Raw genomic sequence first — 21665 nt, forward strand, 5'->3', positions numbered from 1 at the left:
GACGCTTCCAGCGAAAACAGTGGGGAGGTCTCAGGACCTCCTATAGGGACACCCACACCTCGCCGGAAACTGTCACGCCGAGAGGCCAGACGACGTGTTTCCGTTAAAGAGCTTTTATGTTGGAAACGATTCCGAAAGCAGCCACTTTCGGATTCTACTAGTGATTGACGCAGCCATGCTGGAGGGGCTCCGTCACAGGCAGAGGTTTGAAAACCTGATCAAACTCTGAGGGACTTGCATTTTACGCACAAGCAGCTCATCGTCCCATCACAGCAATCCGAAAGTCACCGAAAGCCAGCTTGTGCAGGGAGAAGCATCATGAGCAACCCAGCCGGAACCGGAGGAGCAGGAGCAGCTGGAGGGGGTCCAAGCCTGGAAGAAAGGTACAGGGCGTTGGAGATCCAGTTGGCGCTGCAAACGGCGAGGCTTGAGGAGAGGAGGGCTCAGGATGCAGAAAAGGGAAAGGAGAAAACCACCCCGCTCGCCAGAAAGGTGCCAGGATTGGTGCAGAAATTCGGGGGGGATCCCAGGAACTATCATGCCTTTAGAACAGAGATGCAATACGCTCTAAACTTGCAGTTTGATGACTTCCCCGACGAGGAATCGCGAGTGGCTTTTGTGATTGGCCATCTCGAATCCGGGGCGAAGGATTGGGTTAGACCCCTGATGGCAGCGAATAATGAGATCCTAAAGGACACGAGGAAGTTTTTTCGTGCCATGGACCTGATGTTTTCCAGCGATATTGAGCAGGGGGTGGTGCGAAGGCAGTTAATGGCTTGCCAGCAAGGAAGCAGATCTGTCCGTGAGTACTGGACTGAGTTTACTATGCTGATTCATAAATTGGGGTGGGACCTATCGGCGGAGCCCATCCAAATGCTTTTCGAAGAGGGGCTTTCTTCAACCGTCAAAGATGAGCTTTCCCGGGGGCCCAGGGCGGAGTCTATGGATCAGTTAACCAAATCTGCGCTGTGCATAGGAGCGCGCCAGGAGGCGAGGGCTTTGGAAAAGCGGGAAGGGAAAGGAGACCGTTGGAGGGAGTTCCGCATTCCAGACATTCCAGAGCCACCTTTCCCGCCGGCAGAGCCGATGGAAGTTGGAACAGCGCGGGCGCGCGCAGTTTCAAATCCCAGTGAAGGGCGGAAGAAGGAGGGAAGGAGCGCCAAGAGATGTTATCTCTGCCAACAGCCAGGGCACTTTGCCAGAGTCTGCCCACAAAGAAAGGAATGGCAAGGGATGGCAGGAGCTGTTGGGGGAAAGGAAGAGGAAGGCAAGGAGCAAGTAAAAGCCAACGCCTGGCTGCCACCGTCGGGGCACAGCAGCCAGGCCAAAGAGCAGTGAAAGTGCCCATGCCGGAACCTCCCAGACCCGCTTTAGTGATAGAGGTGTTACTAGAACTGCCAAACGGACACCCACTAAAGATCAAGGCGCTTTTGGATTCAGGCAGCTCCTGTAATTTCATGAGTAAGGAGTTTGCAGCTGAGCACCAGATACAGACCATCCCTTTAAGTAACCCCTTGCAGGTGACTACGATTGACGGCAGAGAGCTGTTGGGGGGAGAAGTTAGCCAACAGACTGTCCCGATGATAATGAGGGTGGCAAGGCACACCGAACAGATAGCGTTTAATGTGGCCATCCTGGGAGGAGCGCCCATCATTTTGGGGATGAGCTGGCTGGCGCTACACGATCCGCTAGTGGGCTGGCATCAGAGGGTGGTCTCCTTTGGGTCAGCGCATTGCCTAGAACACTGCAAGGAGGGGAAGGTTTCGGGAGGAGACAGAGTCACCCTAGCCGGGATGGAAGTAATGGACAAAGGGAAGGTGCCCCCGCAATACGCAGATCTGAGCAACGTATTCAGCGAAAGGGAAGCAGACAAACTGCCACCGCATAGACCCTTTGACTGTCAAATCAACCTACTCCCTGGGGCCCAACTCCCAGTAGGCAAGCTGTACGCCATGTCAGACAGGGAGATGCAGGAGCTGAGGGAGTTCATTGACAAAAACCTGAAGCGAGGTTTCATCAGAGAGTCCCGAGCGGTGGGGGGCAGCCCAGTGTTTTTTGTGGACAAAAAGAACACAGACAAACCGAGACTGGTGTGTGACTTTAGGGCCCTCAATGCAGTGTCGGAGCCCCTGGCTTTCCCTATGCCCCGAATTGATGACATTTTGACCAGAGTAAGGAAGGGAAAGATTTTTACAAAGCTGGACCTGCGGGGGGCGTACAATCTGATACGCATAAGGAAGGGAGATGAATGGAAGACCACCATGTTTACCCCTTTGGGAGCCTTTGAATACCTCGTTATGCCCTTCGGTCTACAAGGGGGCTCCGCGTGTTTTCAAGCTTTTATAAACCACGTTCTGGGACCTTTGCTCTACAAGAATTGTGTGGCCTTTTTAGACGACGTGTTGGTGTATTCGGAAGATGAGGAACAGCATGTGAGGGACGTTCGAGAAGTGTTGGGCAGGCTGCAAGCCAACCAGCTGTGGGTGAAACTGGAGAAGTGCCAGTTTCATACCAAGGAGGTGGAATTCCTGGGGTACCGCTTGTCAGACAAGGGATTGGCCATGGATCCAGGCAAGGTCCAAGCGGTACTGGAATGGAAGACACCGAAGACCAAGAAGGACGTGCAAAGATTCTTGGGGTTTGGGAACTTTTATCGGAAGTTCATCAAGAACTTTGCCCACTTGACGGCGCCCATCACCGACTGCCTCAGCAGCAAGAAGAAATTTGTTTGGACGGTAGAGGCGGATCGAGCCTTTGAAGAACTGAAAAGGGCTTTCGCCTCGGAAGAACAACTTCTGCATGTGGATTTACGAAAACCCATGAGAGTGGAAACCGATGCATCCGACCGGGCGGTAGGGGCGGTCCTTCTTCAACCGGGGAGGAGTGCGTCGGAGTGGAGACCGTGTGCCTTCTTCTCGCGGAAGCTGAATAAATCCGAGAGGAATTACACGGTGTATGACAGGGAACTACTTGCCATTCACGAAGCATTCCGGAGGTGGAGACATTTATTAATTGGGGCACAACACAAGGTGCAAGTGTGCACCGACCACAAGAATTTAGAGTATTGGAGAACAGCTCGAGTGCTCAACCAACGACAAGTGAGATGGGCACAGGAATTCTCCAAATTCAACTTTGAAATTTGTTATGTGCCAGGCCCAGAAAACGTCAGGGCGGACGCGCTCTCACGCAAACCAGAGTATTGGGAAGGGGAGGGGGTGATCGAAGAGAGACATGTCATCCCTGAGGACCGCTGGGTGTGTGGGGCGGCGCTGGTGGGGCAACGAGAACTGGTAGAGGAAACGGAAAATGATGAATATGCCCAGGATAAGCTCAGAGGTCTCAGGGGGGAGGGCGAGAGCCCCGGAGGTTTTGAGGAAAGAAATGGGGCATTGTATTACAAAGGGGCACTGTATATACCCGAAGGTGAATTGAGGGGGAGAGTACTCAAGCAGTTGCATGATAGCCCCACGGCGGGACATTTTGGACAACACAAGACCATGTGGTTGGTTACCAGGGAATTTTGGTGGCCTAAGGTGAGGGAAGATGTAAGGGAGTATGTAAGAGGGTGTGACCAATGTCAGCGAGCCAAAGGGGAAAGAAGGGCGCCGGCAGGGTTATTAGAACCATTACCCACACCAGAACGGCCTTGGGAAGCGATATCAATAGATTTTATGACGGATCTGCCAAAGTCCAAGGGGAAAACAGCCATCGTGGTAGTAGTAGACCTGTTAACTAAGATGTGCCACTTTGTAGCATGCTCACATGCAGTCACAGCGGAAGAAACAGCGAAGTTGTTTGTAGAACACATCTTTAGGTTGCACGGGGCTCCCTTGAGGGTGATCTCAGATCGCGGCAAACAATTTACTTCCAGGTTCTGGAGGAAGCTCATGAGCTTGCTGCACGTGGAAGTCAATTTTTCAACTGCCCGGCACCCTGAAACCAACGGGCAGGCGGAAAGAGCAAATGGCATTCTTCAACAATATCTGAGGTGTTATGTCAATGACAGAGAGAACGATTGGGTCGAAAAGTTGGCGTTGGCAGAATTTGCCTACAATAATGCGGAGAATGTGTCCACAGGGATGAGTCCCTTTTTGGCTAATTACGGGTGTCACCCCAGGGCATTTCCAGGGGAAGGAGGGGAGAGATGGAGCGTCCCAGCGGCTGAACATTTTGTAGAAGAGATGGAAGCGATCCATCATCAGCTCCAGCTCAACTTAGAAAGGGCTAAGGCACAATATAAGAAGCAGGCAGACAAGAACAGAAGGGAAGGTGAAACCATAAGGGTGGGGGATCAAGTGTGGTTGTCAACCCAAGGGTTGCCGTTCAAAGGGGGTTGTAAGAAATTGAGGCCCAGAAGATTGGGACCCTTTGAGGTCATTCAGCAGGTCAACCCGGTAGCTTTCAAACTCCGATTACCCAACCACATGAAATTGCACCCAGTGTTCCACAGGTCGTTACTGTCACCATACAGGGGGGGACGTGAAGGGGAGTACGTCAGGGGACCAGCCTTGGAAGAGAGGGAACGCCGCAACCATGTAGCGGAAATCCTCGATTCCAGGTGGAAGGGAAATCAGGTGGAGTATTTGGTGGCGTGGGAAGGGGAACCGGAGTCAGAAAACACCTGGGTGAATGCAGAGGAAGTCAATGACGAGGTTTTAACAGAAACGTTCCACCAAAGGTTCCCGAGGAAACCTCAGCCGATAGCAAGGTTTAGGAGGGAGTATTTCGGCACCACCGATGAGGAAGAGGAAATGGAAGGGTTCGCGGAGTCGGAGTTGGAAGAGGGAGTGGACTCCGATGACGAAGATTACCGAGAGAGTAGGAACAGCAACAAGTGGAGGGAAGTGTTCGCGACGTCGGAAGACGAAGGAGGTTCTTTCAGGGGTTTTACCTCCTCACCGCCAGTAGGGGAGGAGACGGGAGGGGGTGAAGGGGGCCCTGGAGGGGAGGTGGATGTCAGGGAACTGCCATCTAAAGCGCCGGGGGCGCAAAGGCTCACTGAGGTTGAGAGAGGAGTAGCAGCGGAAGAGGGAACCAGTAGAGGGCGAGCAAGAACTCCAAGGGAAAGTGAGTCGGAGGGATGGCTCAGAGACGCTTCCAGCGAAAACAGTGGGGAGGTCTCAGGACCTCCTATAGGGACACCCACACCTCGCCGGAAACTGTCACGCCGAGAGGCCAGACGACGTGTTTCCGTTAAAGAGCTTTTATGTTGGAAACGATTCCGAAAGCAGCCACTTTCGGATTCTACTAGTGATTGACGCAGCCATGCTGGAGGGGCTCCGTCACAGGCAGAGGTTTGAAAACCTGATCAAACTCTGAGGGACTTGCATTTTACGCACAAGCAGCTCATCGTCCCATCACAGGCATGTTGTCTCATCTTAGCAGTATCTGATCACAATATAATAAAGTATTACCCTCCATAAAATCTTGAATAACATTCAGACTTGGTTTTCATTCTATTACTTTGTTCATTATACCTGTAGGCAGTAAACAGATATAAGCTTGGATTTAGTTTTCACTTACACATTTGAACCACACATGCTACTGACCGGCTAACATAATTCTACTGATGCTCTTACAACTCTGTCAAAATAAAAAGAAGTAAACCAGCAGTTCACATTTTGCAGATTTCCCCACCACCACCACTTCCGCAATACTAACTCAAAAGTTTTACAGCAATCCTGATGAGCTGGATCCACACTCAGCGCATTGACTAGAGTAGATCCAGTGGCCGAAATCCAATGTCACAGCCATGAACACAACAGGACTTCCTCTTTCTCTCCTATCCCCCACAGCCCACCTGGCTGTCTGCTCTTAAAGATCCTCCATCCCTACATAGCAGATTTTAGGATCTATAGGATTTTGCAGGGAAAAGCAAAGTATGGTAACTCCTGTTTGTCTAAGCAGAAGTCCACTGTGTAGATGGGACACTGTAGCTGAATGGCGCCTATTGAAATCAATGACACTTAATTCAGTCATGATTAACTTAAGTTCCAATGACTCAAATAGGCCTGCTCTAAACACAATGAAGTCTTGACCCAATGCTACGTTTTTATTTCACTTTATCTTCACAATAGGTCTGCAGTCCATGGGATTCTCAAGAGTCTCCTCCAGCACCAGAATTCAAAAGCATCAATTCTTCGGCGATCAGCCTTCTTTAGGGTCCAGCTCTCACTTCCATACATCACTACTGGGAAAACCATAGCTTTTACTATACGGACCTTTGTTGGCCTTTACTTGCCCTTTAAGCTAAAAACCCAAAAGACTGTAACCTTTCCTAATTAGAGGAGCTTCTCCATCCCCTCAATCATTTTCGCTGCCCCTTCCTGAACCTTTCCCAACTCTACAATGCTGTATATTTTTTGAGGTGAGATGACTAGAACTGTACACAATATTCCAAATGTGGCCCCACGATACATTCTATAATGGTGGCTTTATTTTCAATCCCTTTCTGAATGGTCCCCAAGACAAAATTAATCTCTTTAACAGCTGCTGTACACTGGATCAACTTCTTCACCAAATTAGCCAAGGTCTCATTGCTGGTCAGTTACCAGCAGTTCAGATCTGATAATAAATAAATAAATAAATATTATTTATACCCCGCCCATCTGACTGAGTTTCCCCAGCCACTCTGGGCAGATACCAAAAGAATATTAAAAGCACAATAGAACATCAAACTTCCCTAAACAGGACTGCCTTCAGATGTCTTCTAAAATTCAGATAGTTGTTTATTTCCTTGACATCTGATGGGAGGGCATTCCACAGGGTAGGCACCAATACTGAGAAGGCCCTCTGCCTGGTTCCCTGTAACTTCACTTCCCGCAGATATGAAATAAAGTTTTTTAAAAATATATCTCCCCCCAGCTTACATAACTTTACTGGCCACTCACTCAGTGCAAAAGGTCTTTTTGGAGCTCTTCACATTCCCTTTTGCTTTTAACCACCCCGAACAATTTATCATCATCAGTAAACTTGCCTACCTCCATTCTCACCCCCCTTACTCTAGATCAGGCTTTTCCAAACTTGGGTCTCTAGCTGTTTTTGGACTACAGTTCCCACCATCCCTGACCACTGGTCCTGCCAGCTAGGGATGATGGGAGTTGTAGACCAAAAACAGCTGGTGACCCAAGTTTGGAGAAACCCTGCTCTAGAATGTTTATGAGAAAGTTTAAAAAAGCACAGCTCCCAATACTGATCCTTGAGAGACTCCACTTCCTAAATCCCTTCATTGGAAGAACTGTCCAATGTATCATTGCATAATGTAGTATTGTACATATGTGCTGATCTGATCAGTTGGCTGTGACAGCAACAGAAACACAATGGAAACTCTGGAGTCAGGGGTTCTTGTATATACAACAGAATAAGCGTAAACAAATTAAACACTAAACTTGCTGGAACTGCTCCTTGCTCAGTTCCTTGAAGCTGTCAGCGCATGTAGCGTCCTCATTTAGCAAGCATTCCATGATTTGACAGGCAGTTTCCAAATAGGCTACATTCCAACTGGCAGCGGAGTGCAGTTCACTTCCAGATCTACTCCCTCACAGAACAAAAGATATACCATTCTTTTTAAAGTTGTATTTTGCATTGTTTTACAAGCTGTTGTTAATAATCATATTCATTTCGGGAAATCATGGATTTAATTAAGGGGAGGGGGAGACCTTTGTAACTTGTAATGTTGTTTGTCAGGCTTCACTAGTTGCTGACAGGTCTACCCAGAAACGTAGCATGCAACTGTAAAAGCTAATGTAGTGTGAAGCATTTAGTGAAATGCCATATTTTAAACAATACGAATGAATTATATATACTGTAATACAAGGTACAGATATTATCGATCATTGCAATGAGTAGTTTAGTCCTATATAAATCCCAGAATAGGCTTTATGTAGATTGCTCTATGGTAACTTCATAATCGAGTGACTGGCCACAGTTGCATGTAACAATAAATCATGGCTAGTTTAAACAAACCATGGTCTGACGTTGTTTTGAAATCACCCCACGGGAAGGGAGATTGTTACATGAGATTACAACTTTTGACTTGCTAATGAGTGTACTCCGTTCAAAGAAAGTGAACTATGCTGCTTCAAAACCCTCACAGCTGAAAAAAAAACTTCACAAATGAAGAAGATCTATAAATGAAACAAATGTTTATAAGTGCACTGATACCTGCCTTGAAAAACTCCTCATGAGTTGCTTAAACATCACAGTGTTGAGGTGCCAAAAGCATGACCATTAATACAAAGTTCTAGTTAAAGTATGTCCAAAATGTCATTTAACTTACATGGTCTACACATTAAAGAATACTAAGTAACAAAGCATCACTTCCTATTCATACAGCGTATTATACAGACCAAAGCAACAAGATGTGATCTACAATAATGAACATAGCAAGAAAGTCAAACCTAGCTGTTGTTAACTTCAAATCTTGATGAACGTGTTTTTTTCCCCCTTCTCATCTTGAACAAATGAAGCTTGGTGTGACGTTACATGGTCTGACCAGGTTTATTTTCCTATTTTATTTACATTGCAGAGCCTTTTATTATGTTGCCAATCCAGTTTGGAGAATTATACTACAGGTTTAGGAATTTATAACCCATTACTAATCAGTAAGAAATCTATTCCTATTTTTCACATTATCTTTCCATATCACAGGACCTTGCATCTAAATTACTCTGAAAAATAACGTAAAAGCAGTTAATATTTGCTTTAGAATATGTAGATATTCAGAGGCTCTGTGTGTGGCTTCCTGGAATCTGCCCCCTCCCCCGCATAATGTGTTTTAAGAACATGTTAGGCAAAGGAGTGAAAAATAGGAAATAGGCATCTGTGGCACAAAGCAAAACAGAAAGCCAGAGAAAGGAACCATGAAACCCAATAATTTTGGAAGAGATCAAAATGAGCAAAAAGTCATGGAATTCATTTCTAGGGGGGTTGTTCAGCTCTACTGGTACCATTCAAGAAACCTGTGGCACTACCCATTCACTTGCCAAATATTTTAAGCTCAGAAGTAGTAAATTGATTCCAGTGGAATGCTTGGTGAACAAAAAGTGACTTGTACTTATCTCAGTGCATTTACATACATACAGAGGGAATCAGCAGTGTCTGCAAAGCCTGGTGTTTCTGGAAGCACCATGCATCATGGCAGCTCTTGCAAAGTCTTTGCAAGCACAGTGATCAGCTGGTTATCAGCATCTGCAAAGCCATGTGGGCTTTGCAGCTTGATTTCAAACCGTGTGAGAAAGGGGAAATGTCACATGCGACATCAGGCGGTTGTTAAGTCTACAATCCTGCCCACCCATTAATGTTGTTCGGCCTACCTAAATAAATAAATACCTACCTAAATAAATCAATAAAATCTGTTCTGATTTTAGCTAGTTCAGCCAACCTGATGCCCTCCAAATGTTTTAGACTCCAACTCCCATCAGCCCCAGTCAGGAAGGCCCAATGGTCAGGATTGATGTGAGTTGTGGTCCAGAACATCTGGAGGGCACCAGGTTAGGGAAAGCTGTCAAAGAATACATAATGGAAATCAGGGAGTACACCCCCAGCCCACAACAGACAAGATACCGGTAAATCCAAACATAATTTGCTTTAGAACAAATGTTTTTTCTATAGACTGTAGCACTAGAATGACAACTACTTAGGCGTAGTACCACACACACTCCTTTCTCCATAAACACCTGATGGTTACCGGTACTGTATATCATGCTCTATAATGTCCTCACATAGCATTTCAGGCTCCTGTGTAAATTTTCAGGTCACAAAAAAATGCACTTGGATAGAAATCTTAGGACAGTACCAAGTAAGAATGCATGCCTGTTTAAACCAGAAAGCTTATTATGTGTCAGATGTGAAAAATATGGCAATGCAAATTATACAATAAGCCAGTTGTATGTTTAAATTGCAAAAACAAACATCATAAATCCAAAACAAGGAGTTTAAGTCTTACCTCGCCTTGATCAGCACATTCAGTGTCTCTTTAATCAGATTAATTGTGGGATATGCTTGTCATAAACACGGGTGAGATAGTTTTGTAGAAGAGGCAGAGCCAAGTTAATTGCCTGTGATATGGATGCTGCCTTGCTTGCTTCCTAGAGACGAAAGGTATTGTTTTGCATTTGTGAACCATCTGTATCACCTAGGGAAAATAACAGTATGCATGAACTTAGGTCATCCACACTACTGTATAATATATTACTGCCACCTCTCAAAGCTAGTCATCATTTAGCTTTAACCAACAGACACACGCTTTACCAATAAATCCCTATAATTGTCTGTGAGTATTCTAAACACAGATTATGGTTTACAACAAAACCACTGCATACAAAGTAACCAATGTTATATTAGTTGCTTAGTTCTATAGCACTTCATAGTTTGAAAACAATGGTTACCTTTTCTTGTGGAGCAAAAACATTGTCCATAAATTTCATCATCATCTTTCTAAATGGCACTGCAGCACTATTTTTTTATTAGACCGCACGGAGGCATTTCACAGGGTCCATTGCCATTAGCAATAGCAAACGTCACTCTCTTCCATTTGATGTAAATAATAGATAAGGTACTTGACTGCCTGTGTTCAGTTTGATCAGATATCAAAATTATATCCCAAGGGTCAAAAAGTATCCGTTCCTCCCAGAACACAAATAGATGGCATGAGAACGAGTAGCCAGCTGTCCAACAATTCCTTTTAGCTCCTTCCTTTCTACCTCGTTTCCTAGACCCCATCACACCTTAAGGGCGGGGAGAAAATCTTAACACCTAGTGCAAAGCCTACATGCCACAATTAGTGTAAGAATGCTAGAAAAAGAAAAGGGCATTGTGGCAACTCCTCCCCACTTACACACATATAACACTTTATAAAGATGGCTTCCCACTTGTCTTTATTATGCTACAAGAAACTAGTGCTCCCCCCCTCCAGCTGAAGCACACAGGAGTCCAGCATTCCTCTACCCACTTCTTGACTTTACATACTTCCAAGAAACCCAAAACAAACATTTTCAAGTCAATATGGAAGCTGGCCAGCATATGTGATTCTACACTTTTTTTCAGATCTATGACTCCTGGCTGCTCCTAGCTGCAATTGGTCAAGCTACAGGGCAGGAACAATTCGTATTTCCTCTTCTTCAATCTGCCTCCAGTGTAGCAGCAGCGGAGGGCTTTAAGCTCTACCATTGCAAGCACATGAGTTTGCGCAAATGCCCTAGGCATCCTCTTGAATCTAAGAGAATGAGGGCAGCAGGGGCGCATTTCTTTGACCTGCACCAGAACCAGGGGGAACCTCCAAACCAGGTAGGGAGACAGCTTGCCGCAGTTTTTAGCACCTCCATGGATGGTGAATGTGACTGTTGTCAAACTGGCATCTGTTCGTTCAGGGCTGTCCCAAGAGAACAACCCAGCAACTTTCTGTAACAGCTTCATGTTGAGTTCCAGCACCTACTTTTCTTGGGGGAAAAGCACTGCAATAAACTAAGGGACAACAAAAGACAAGAGCCTGGGGAAGCCTCAGGGAGCCAAGTGGTACCAGCAGAGCCTTATAGTAGAGCATCTGCTTTGCATGCAAAAGGTCTCAGATTCAATCCCCCACAGCTCCAGGTGGGACTAGGGAAAACTTCTGAAAACCTGGAGAGCCTCTGGCAGTGTCAACAACACTAAGCTAGATGGACCGAGGGTCTGACTTGGCAGAAGGCAGACTCCTGTGTTTCTGAGTGCTTAACTTACATGTTATCATTTTATACACCTATCTTAAAAACGTATTACCTGACCATTTTATTCAAAATGCTCATGGTCGCCTAGGAGCATTTGATTAAAGATAAACCAAACAGGCTAAAACCAGCAGTACAAAAATTATGGATGATTTTGGAGAAACGAAAAGGAAAACAAAAAAGGCCCTAGCCAGGTCCTGGGGCTGAAGACTGCACAGAATTTGTATTTAATGCCCTTATTTATTTCCAACTAATCTCAATGTGTATGTCGATCATGCTGCTTATTCTCAGAGGCACCTCCTATAATGACATGTAAAGGTAAAGGTAAAGGTACCCCTGCCCATACGGGCCAGTCGTGTCCGACTCTAGGGTTGTGCGCTCATCTCACTCTAGGCCGGGAGCTAGCGCTGTTCACAGACACTTCTGGGTCACGTGGCCAGCGTGACGAAGCTGCTCTGGCGAGCTGGCACCAGCGCAGCACACGGAAACGCCATTTACCTTCCCGCTATAAAGTGGTACCTATTTATTTACTTGCACTTAGGGGTGCTTTCGAACTGCTAGGTGGGCAGGAGCTGGGACCGAAGACGGGAGCTCACCCCGCCACGGGGATTCGAACCGCCGACCATACGATCGGCAAGTCCTAGGCACTGAGGTTTTACCCACAGAGCCACCCGCGTGTCAGCGGGTGTAAAGTGATTTTTTATTATAAGAGCGGCTGAGGAAACCCAGCCAGATGGGTGGGGTATAAATAATAAAATTGTTAATAATACTAGCACTTAAATTGATTCAGGACAGATAAAAGAAGCCTTCCTGCCACAATGCAAACTATGTATGGAATTTCCTGCACGGAAAAGTTGTAACTAATGACCAGAAACTGCCCATTTACTCCATCACAAAGTAAAAGCTATAGTAGATATAAAAAAAATTAATTGATGTATCAGAAGGAAATGTGTTTGAGTTGAAGGTCAGGTTAAAAAGTATTATGGATACATTCTCTTTTGCATTTAATTTAATGCATCTGAGATTCTAATGTTGTAGTTATTCCCTTTATCTAGCAAGTCTCTGTCTGCCTGTCTCTCTCACACACACCAAAAATTAACTTAAGTAAAACAAGTCCCTTCCCTTTAAAACATCTGTAAAGGAAAGGGTAGATTTTATCAAGAAAGAAAATGGCATGGGTGATCAGGGTTACTCCCAATGCAGTATTCACAATTAAAACAATTAAATAAAAATGTGATTTTCAATAGCTTGGCTATGTTAAGTTTGATAGCATTACTCTGGCACCATCTTCTGGCCCTTTGCAGTAGAGTTTTGACTGGTTTGCATAAAGCTAAAATTTTAGGTAGAGTTTAGTACCTATTGAAATAAATGATCTTAGGAGGCTCTAATACTGCTTGGTGCCAATGATGGTGCCACTAAAAGATCACAGGGGTGTGGCCAATGAGAGGTCACGGGGACGTGGCCACGTTCTGGTTTTCTCCATATTTTCCTCTCTTGGAAAGATACTGTGGGCGCTCAAGCATTACTACTTAACTATACTGCAAAGGTCTTACTGCCGTTCAGAAGAGATTCCTGCTGCCACAACTGCTTCTCTGCTGGGACAAAAGTTTTCCACCTGTTCTAGCTCTCATCCTTATCCTCCTCCTTTGCAAAGAAACAGTGAATACCTAACCACAGTTTTATTAATACTTAGCACCCAAGTGTCTATTTTGGTTCTGAAGGGATTCTTGCTGTCGCAACGTCTACTGTAGATTCATGCCACTATAACTATACATTACTCGTAGTTAAACCTCACTATTGCCAGTTATCTAGTATTTTCTTTCAAACTTTCAGGAGATATGAATGTTGACCTTATAGCAGAGAGACAGTTCCACCATACACAATGATTGAATGTCTAAGAGTGAAAGACACCAGTGTATCCAGAACCTTGCCCTTCGGTGTCTTTCGTCTGTAATGAGATACTGTGCTCATAGTTTTATTTTTCACATTTATCAAGTGCTCTCGACATTAGCCTGGACTCTTTTTGCAGCTTAATTCAGAAACGCAACAGAAACTGGTATGTGAATGAAACAATGGACTAGAAGCTACATGTTTGCCAAATAGCTCTTGACATGCAGTATCTAAAAGAAATATACAATCCAGTTTACAATGCCTATTCAGAATGAAGCCCCTGCAAGATCAATGGGGCCTACTCCCAGGTAGGTATGCACACTTAACATTGTATTTTGTATCCTCTATCAGTTAGAACTCAGCATTTTCACTCACTTCCACTTCACTGTCTCCCTTTATTCTCTCTCAGCATCAAGACAATGCACCAGATGGCTGTTTTCACAAGACTCCTGCTACCTTCTCCCATTGCCCATTGCTAAATACAGCTCGTACCACCTTCCAAAAGCTAGACTACATTCATCGGATTCAGCCTCAAACTACCATCTGGCGCAATCACACAGAGACTGCTGGAGCCTATTCAGTTTTAATATGTCAGAACATTCTCTTGAAGAATGCGCAATAATAAATAATGAACCCCTCAGATCATCACCAGGGGCCTCCAATTTTTATCCATGTTAATCATTCCATGTTGAAGTCATTTCTGTTCCCAGAGGACATTGAGCAGCATTCACAAGCTAACACACAGCCCGCGATACCATCTCACCCTTCTTCCAGGGACCTCAGGATGGTGTACATGCTGCAGTACCATTTTATCCTAAAAATGAACTATCCTACACCTGGGATAGCTCAGTCGGTAAAGCATGAGAGTCTTAATCTCTGGGTCATGGCTGAAAGATTCCTGTACTGAGGGATTTGGACTAGATGACTCTTGTGGTCCCTTGTGGACCACTTTTCTGAATTTTCTCTTCATGACAACCCAACCAAGTAGAGTTGAGAGCTAGTGACTTGCCAAGGCCATTCAATGAGCTTCAATAGCTGAGTGGGAATTTGAACTTGGGTTTTCCTGGAGGAAGCTCTGTTAGGGCAAATGAGGTACCACCCCACCAACATCAGTCTGCCTACAGTCAGCCCTCATCCGCTGACCTTCTTATAGGCAGTTCAGGAGAATCGCTAGCTTTCACATCACTCCCCACCCTGACTTTAGTCTTAGTGCTGCACTTGTAGAATTCTGCAGGGAGGAGGATGGAGGCGGAACTGTCATTGGCTTGGGCTACACCTGCTGTTGGTCACCCTGTATTCAGCCCTACTGGTCCTAATAGGCACCAGCTTAAGGTTGCCATACGTGCAGAATTTCCTGGACATAGCTGGCAATCAGCCATCGGAAACAGTGACTGGGCGGAAATTGCTGAAACGTCCAGGAATTCTGGCAACACATGTCGTTGTGTCATTTTTGGTGATTTCCCTTAAAAATAGCTCCAAAATTTCATTCCCCTCCCCCAAGATTTTGCCAAGAAAAAGCTCAAACAACTTTGCCCATAAAGCTAAACAATCTTTCTGTCTGGATTTTTGCTTTTTGAAATAGGGCAACCCTACACTATGATCCTTAGGGACGCAGGTGGCACTGTGGTCTAAAACCACAGAGCCTAGGGCTTGCCGATCAGAAGGTTGGTGGTTCAAATCCCCACGACAGGGTGAACTCCCATTGTTCAGTTCCAGCTCCTGCCCACCTAGCAGTTCGAAAGCACGTCAAAGTGCAAGTAGATAAATAGGTACCGCTCCGGCAGGAAGGTAAACAGCGTTTCCGTGAGCTGCTTTGGTTTCACCAGAAGCGGCTTAGTCATGGTGGCCACATGACCCGGAAAAACTGCCTGTGGACAAACGTCGGCTCCCTCGGCCAGTAAAACGAGATGAGAGCCACAACCCCAGAGTTGTCCACGACTGGACCGAAAGGTCAGAGGTACCTTTACCTTTACACTATAATCCAAGTCCATCCAGTCAAGTTTTTTTTAAAAAAAATTCCATAATATGTACAAGCAAATTTTTAAAATGCAGTGAATTAGCAGGGCACATTCTCTTATGAGGAAAACAGACACATCTAAACAGAATAGTAAAAGCATATTCTGCAATAGATACTCGGAAAGATCTACTGTACATACTAGACAGCAGCCTCAGGGACAAAACTAGACACAAAGTGTGGCCGAAGTTCCCGGCATTCTTTTTCTTTAGTTACAACCGTCTGTGGGAGGTTGCTAACTTGATTAGGGAAGTGGCACTGGTGGGATGAGGTTAAACCTTTTCACCCTATGGCATTTCCCAACTGGCTCAATGGAGGCGGGGGAAGGGAAGGTCCTCTGTGGAGTGGAAAGCAGCTCCAGAGAGAAAGAGGTATTAACCTGGAAAATGGAATGGGGTGAAAACCTCATACACTTGCCTCTGTATCATTGCTTTTTCCAGTGACGTTAGAATCCCCACACAACTGCTTTGAAGTAAACAACAAAGGAGATCCTGATCATGCATCTCCTGCATCCATATAAATACTCTCCTCATCAGTTGTGCTAGAAATAATTTCCTGCGCTGTTTAGCTGGTTAATGTATTGGTCGCAGCTGTGGCAGCCTGTGAACCTAACAACTCAAGCAGCACCACTCAACTGCTTAGTAACAGAAAGGATGGAGAATAAACCAGAGAAGCCGCAATGTTTTGCCACTACGAAATGAATATAAGAAGCAGAAGCTGAGGTGGGGGGGCATAGGTTTTGTGTGTGTGATTGTGTGTGTGTGTGTTTCTCACATTCTCCCAGCCAGATGGGTTATTTTTAAAACACAAATGTTCACGCTTTATGTACATAAACTAGTGTATACATATTAATTCTAGAGCTCTGTTTAAGGGCTTGTCCACCCCAGAGAACTGTGTAAGGTGTTTGCATTCCCATTTTATTTGTGTCATCCACATGACATTATGCTCAAACGGCACCAATATTGATGCTTTCTCCATGTAGATTCAGGTTTTCCTGACATGGTTAGAATCAAATTAATTGGAGAAAAAATTTGTTCCAAACTGCTTCACTCGAATTTGCAGGCAATTTGTTTCAGTGTTTTTTCAGTGGGTGGATCAATAGTCACCTTATTGCTATTCCCCTGTCCACTCCCACTCTTTCCTTAATGCTTTCATTAATGCTTGTAACTATTTCCAGCATACACACATTCTTTTGATCCCTCAGATTTGCACAAATCTAGAGAGCCACACAAGTAAAACATATTAGAAATTTCTACACCACATACTGCTCAGCAATCTGAAAAGTGTGTGTGCTGAGAATTTACTATTGCTTTCCATTCTTTTCTGCCCATGCTCATTTCTGGTGAGCTCTTGAACAGAGGAACATGTATACATATACAGTGGTACCTTGGTTTTCGAACGTAGCTAATCCGTTCCAGAAGACCGTTCAATTTCCAAAACGTCTGAAAACCAAGGTACCACTGTATTTGCTCTGTACATTTAAAGCAATATCATACCAGTTTAAACAGTCACAGCTTCCTCCAAAGAATCCTGGGAACTGTGGTTTGGTTAACAGCACTGAGAGTTGTTAGGAGACCTTTATTCCCCACCAGAGAGCTACAATTCCAGAGTTTCCAGGAAGAGGGGAGGAATTGTAGCTCTGTGAGGGGAATAGGGAATCTACTGACATTTCTCAGCACCTTTCACATACTACAGTTCCCAGTATTCTTTGCAGGAAGCCATGTCTCTTTAAAGTAGTGTAATACTGCTTTAAATGTATAGTGCAGATGGGGCCTATATAGTTTGATCCCTCAGATTTGCACAAAACCAGAAAATTGCAAATGTGTATGCTCAGAACTTAGTGATGCCTGACTGTGTGCTTTTGCACACCTCTTGGGTGGTTAAAAACAAGGTATCTGTCCACACACTCGGTTAGTATTTAATTGGCAGTGACAAACACAAAAGGGAACATGTGCTGGTATGAACGGTAAAGACCAAAGTTGTTCCTCATATTCAGATTCAAATATGCACAGGTGTGAACTACTCTGGTCCAATGTGAATGGTGCGGAAAGTGGATTAACAGCTAATTAATGCTTGACTGTGGACAAGGCCTATGGAAATACTAACATTAACCATAGTGTGATGTGGGCTGACTTGCTTCACATTGCAGTTCAGCCCACAACGAATGGATTGCTTCACCAGGTTCCTAGTTCTGAGTGAATGGCACTCGGCAGTCTCCAGGTTATGAAGTCATTTATGTATTTTCTATTGTTTATATCATTTCACTGGTGCCTTTTGAATATAAGAACCTTTTTTTAAAAAATCTGGAATACTAATTCACCAAAATATTATTCTTGGCATTCCCAGTAGCTTTACAGCACTTTCTTCCATAGATATCAAGGTGGTCCAAGCCTGGTAAATATCATCACACCCTTTTGCAGTTGCAGTGCCTACAAACGGCTTTTGTGTGAGCTTATAAAGTACATTATTTCTTTTGGGTACATTTTGTTTCAAGCCTTTTTTTAGCAAGGTATGTTCTAAAATAACAGAGAGCAACATAAAACAAGTCAGGCTTTCAAAAATAAAGATCATTATTTTTTCCACAGAAAATCTGCTAAAAATAGTGATCTCTTGAGAATATGAAAAGCAGAGAGAGTACTATATTGGTCCTGTGACATTATTCATATTCAAATACAAAACCCATTAGACAATCACCCCTGCCCACATTGTTTCAATAGTAACTATTCAAGCTGAATGCGTGTTTAAACAGATTTTAATGAAACCTAACATGGCTTTTCAAAGAAATCTAGTTGTCATTCCCCCCCCCCTTTTATTATTGTTTTATTTTAAAAGACAATAAAATCATAGAATTCAGAAAGATGGCAAACCAAGAGAGTGACCAAAAACAACAACCTCTTAACAAATTCCTTCCAATACATCTAATAATACTGACAGAATCCACTGAACTAACAATGATCAAAGGGACAATGAGCAGACAGTGACAAATTCTACCAAATAAACTCATACTTAGATGTAATGGAAATCCAAAACAGTCAGGGCCGGTCCATGAGATGTGGTGAGGGGGTTGTCTCAGGGCAGCAAGACTCCCAAGGGTGGTGTTGCTGCCATTGTACACCCCTAAGCACCACCACTGGGCACCTCCTGGGTGCTCGCCACCATTGAGTCCTCTGTCACAGGGCTGTCAGGCAAGGACTGTCCAGAGTGAGGTAACTCTTTATTGTCAAAGGTACCCTTTGACAACAGGAAAAGGCATGTCCTCTATGGGCATAGCCAGGGAGGGCAGCTGTCCCCTGCCCAGATCAAGTAAAATAATGGAAATACTTAACTGACCAAACACGTTGGTTCTGAGCCGCTCAACAAAATTCCTGGCTGTCCACCAGTCCTACACCTTTCAGGTTCCCCTAGGCATGCACCCAATGAGGCAGTTGCAGCAACAGAGAGGCCCCGCCCCCAACCTCAGCATATATATCTTCCCTATCCTGTTGCTGCAGCTTCTGCTCACCCCTCTTCATTCCTCTTCTGATCCTGGGAGACAGTGGTGCAGGAGAGGGCAGGAAGAGGAGGTGTAGAAGCCCTTGACTCTACACCAGCCTGACGGAACTCTCTCTCCTCCTGCACCTGTTTCTTCACTCTCTGCAGCTTCTCTTCCTCTGAGTCTCAACTCCTGGCTCTTACAGGTCCCCCCAGTTCAATGATCCCTTCTTCCAAGTCAGTCTCCAACCCACCTTATTCCGGTGCCTACTCCCTCCTCAGTATCCAGCCACCACTCTTCAGTGTTTAGCCATTCCCTGACACACTCGCTGCTGTATGCTTGCCAGTGCCAGGTGCTCGCTGCCTCCGCCTGCTCCTCTGCCACTGCAGTCATGCCCACTGTTGTGCCCAGCGTTCGAAACTCCCATTGTTCCAGGTGCGTTTTGCGACAAGGAATTTCATTAGCGCGAGCCGTTTCTGAGCTGCGCCTAAGATTTCAGATTAAAACTGCAGATTGGAAGGAAAGGAGGACCTTTTTTCTGCCTCCCCACTTCCAGCATGGCTTTGGGTTTTTTTGAAGTCTTCAGATGAGGACTAGACCATGTGAAAAATGAATATAAGATTTTATCTGAAGTTCATTCATCTTCAGCTTTGTATTCTTGTTATTAAAAAAGTGTGCCTAGACATTTCGTTGTTGTGCCCATAACCTAGGTTTAAGGTGCCATTTAGCTCCCAGTTTTCATATCTCAGTTTCTAACAATGGGTATGCCTCCTTCTCCACCATCGCAAGAAGAAGCCCTGATACACTGGTGCCAGCAGGTGGGCGGTGGCACAACCACCGCAGTGGTGGAGCATAAGGAGACTATAAGCACCCGGAAACATGTGGTGAGCTGCAGACATTAGGTACCTAGTGGCAGCAAGTGACAAGTGCCGGGTGATGAGAAGCAGGAGGTGGCAGTGGGCGCAGCAAGGCTGTGCTGGGGTTTTTGCCTCAAGTGGCAAAATGTCCTGAGCAGGCCCTGAAAACAGTCGTTTGTTCATGTGTGAAATAAACTTCCACCAAATTGCAGCAAAATCCTCTGGGTCTGCCTGGCCTCTGAAAGCCTTTAAATGATGGGTTAGCTTCTCCAAAATGGCAATAAGCAATGCCTTTGAATACTACCTATCCAAAGGAACACACAAGAAATCTTTCCAGCCCTGTGAAACAACCCGTCAAGCTGCAACCATTAAATAAATTACTAGCTCTGGGTCCTGAGTGACCCACCTGATACCAGACCAGTGAGGAAGCCATTTAGAAGGAATACAATTTTGAACCCTTTTAGAAATACCTTTACACCAGAAAATTTACTCCAGAACAAGAAGCACAACCATATGGGATTGCAGTGAAGTTATGTATAAAATAAGTATGTGCAAATCTATGGCTTTTAACATGATCACTCTAATCGATGTAAGGGTAATGGGCAGCCATAGCTGCATGGGCAATTGAGCCCATAAACTGCTGCTATTTGTGCAAAATTATCTGATTCACCAAAAAATGTGCATCCCCGCTTGATTAGATACTCCGATCAGCTGCTCAGGACATGGCAAGAACAGAAGGCTGCTGAGAAGATAGCATAATGACATAGTTCAGTCACTATGGAGTCCTGTACTTAGCTGTATCCAGGTGGAGTTTCTTGTTAAGAAAGATGAAAAAGTTCTTGCCTAGCTTCCTCCAAGCTTTCCGTGGTAGAGGCATTTAGGCTGCCCCCTTCCTTGCTACCCAAAAACCTAATCCAATCCCCTGGCTGCTACATACATAGAGTTGGGTTGGGGCAACTGTGTTGCTTTGTAATCTAAGCGTACATTTAAGAATGCAGTATACACTGATCAGCCATGGTAGCTTTGGTGAGCTAGTTGCAAGAATTGCTTGCTTACTTGCCTGATTATGTCTGAAGTATGCATGAACATCAAAAGAGAACAGCATGTAAATCATTCCTAATCTTACGAACCTATCAATTATTCAGAAGCTTAGTTCTTCTTGTGCTCCCTTATAGGCAGGTCACCATGACAACATCACATTTCACTTCCTTATCTTAAGCAAGTGAACTCTGAAAACTAACATTAGCTTCAACTGTTGCATTACTTGATGTGGCGCCATATCACCACATAATCACTAGGCAAATGCCAGTATTTGAATGCAGCTTAATTTGGTTAGGTCCTCTCAAGAATACAGCCATACGGTTGTTAAAATGTGCATGGGGATAAGCCCTTTAACCAACTAGATTTCAGTTAACTAGAGTGAGGTCTGTCTTTCTTCACACTTAGGCAAGCAGGAGTTGTTGGCAATACCAAAAAATGAGAGAAAGCAATATTTTGAAAAACAACTTCAGGCACATCAAAATAAACATACCTTGGCATGCTAGGAATATATTACTCCAATACCCAAGACAATAAACAAGAATTAAAGATTACAGAATCATAACTACCTAAATTATATTGGGCAGGCGGAGGGGATCAGAAACAGACATGTCTTCCAGTATGACAGAAACTGCCGCAAACATGGTGCATTTATCAGCAAAAGACTCCCAAAACCTGAAATACAGAGTAGGTTC

The 21665-nt window shown here is 44.8% G+C and overlaps 1 protein-coding gene and 1 long non-coding RNA gene across 4 annotated transcripts in view; one reads left to right on the forward strand and one right to left on the reverse strand.

The window, feature by feature from the left end:
- Positions 1-21665, reverse strand: part of FRY (FRY microtubule binding protein) — a 192863-nt gene that overhangs the window by 164783 nt on the left and 6415 nt on the right. The window contains exons 2-3 of one of the 3 annotated variants that reach the window (XM_081909289.1): positions 21540-21645; positions 9947-10135 (exon numbers count right to left, since the gene is read on the reverse strand). The exons of 1 other annotated variant lie outside the window; for it this stretch is intronic. The gene's annotated coding sequence lies outside the window, so the exon portion shown is untranslated. The remainder of the gene's footprint in view (positions 1-9946; positions 10136-21539; positions 21646-21665) is intronic. One more of the 3 variants, XM_081909288.1, reaches the window with a different exon arrangement.
- Positions 13670-14237, forward strand: LOC309369012. Its single transcript, XR_014168008.1, has 2 exons — positions 13670-13897; positions 13999-14237. It is a non-coding gene; the product is annotated as an uncharacterized lncRNA (long non-coding RNA).

The sequence above is a fragment of the Podarcis melisellensis genome (assembly GCF_964234715.1).
Source record: "Podarcis melisellensis genome assembly, chromosome: 4".
In the NCBI taxonomy this organism is placed as follows: Eukaryota; Metazoa; Chordata; class Lepidosauria; order Squamata; family Lacertidae; genus Podarcis; species Podarcis melisellensis.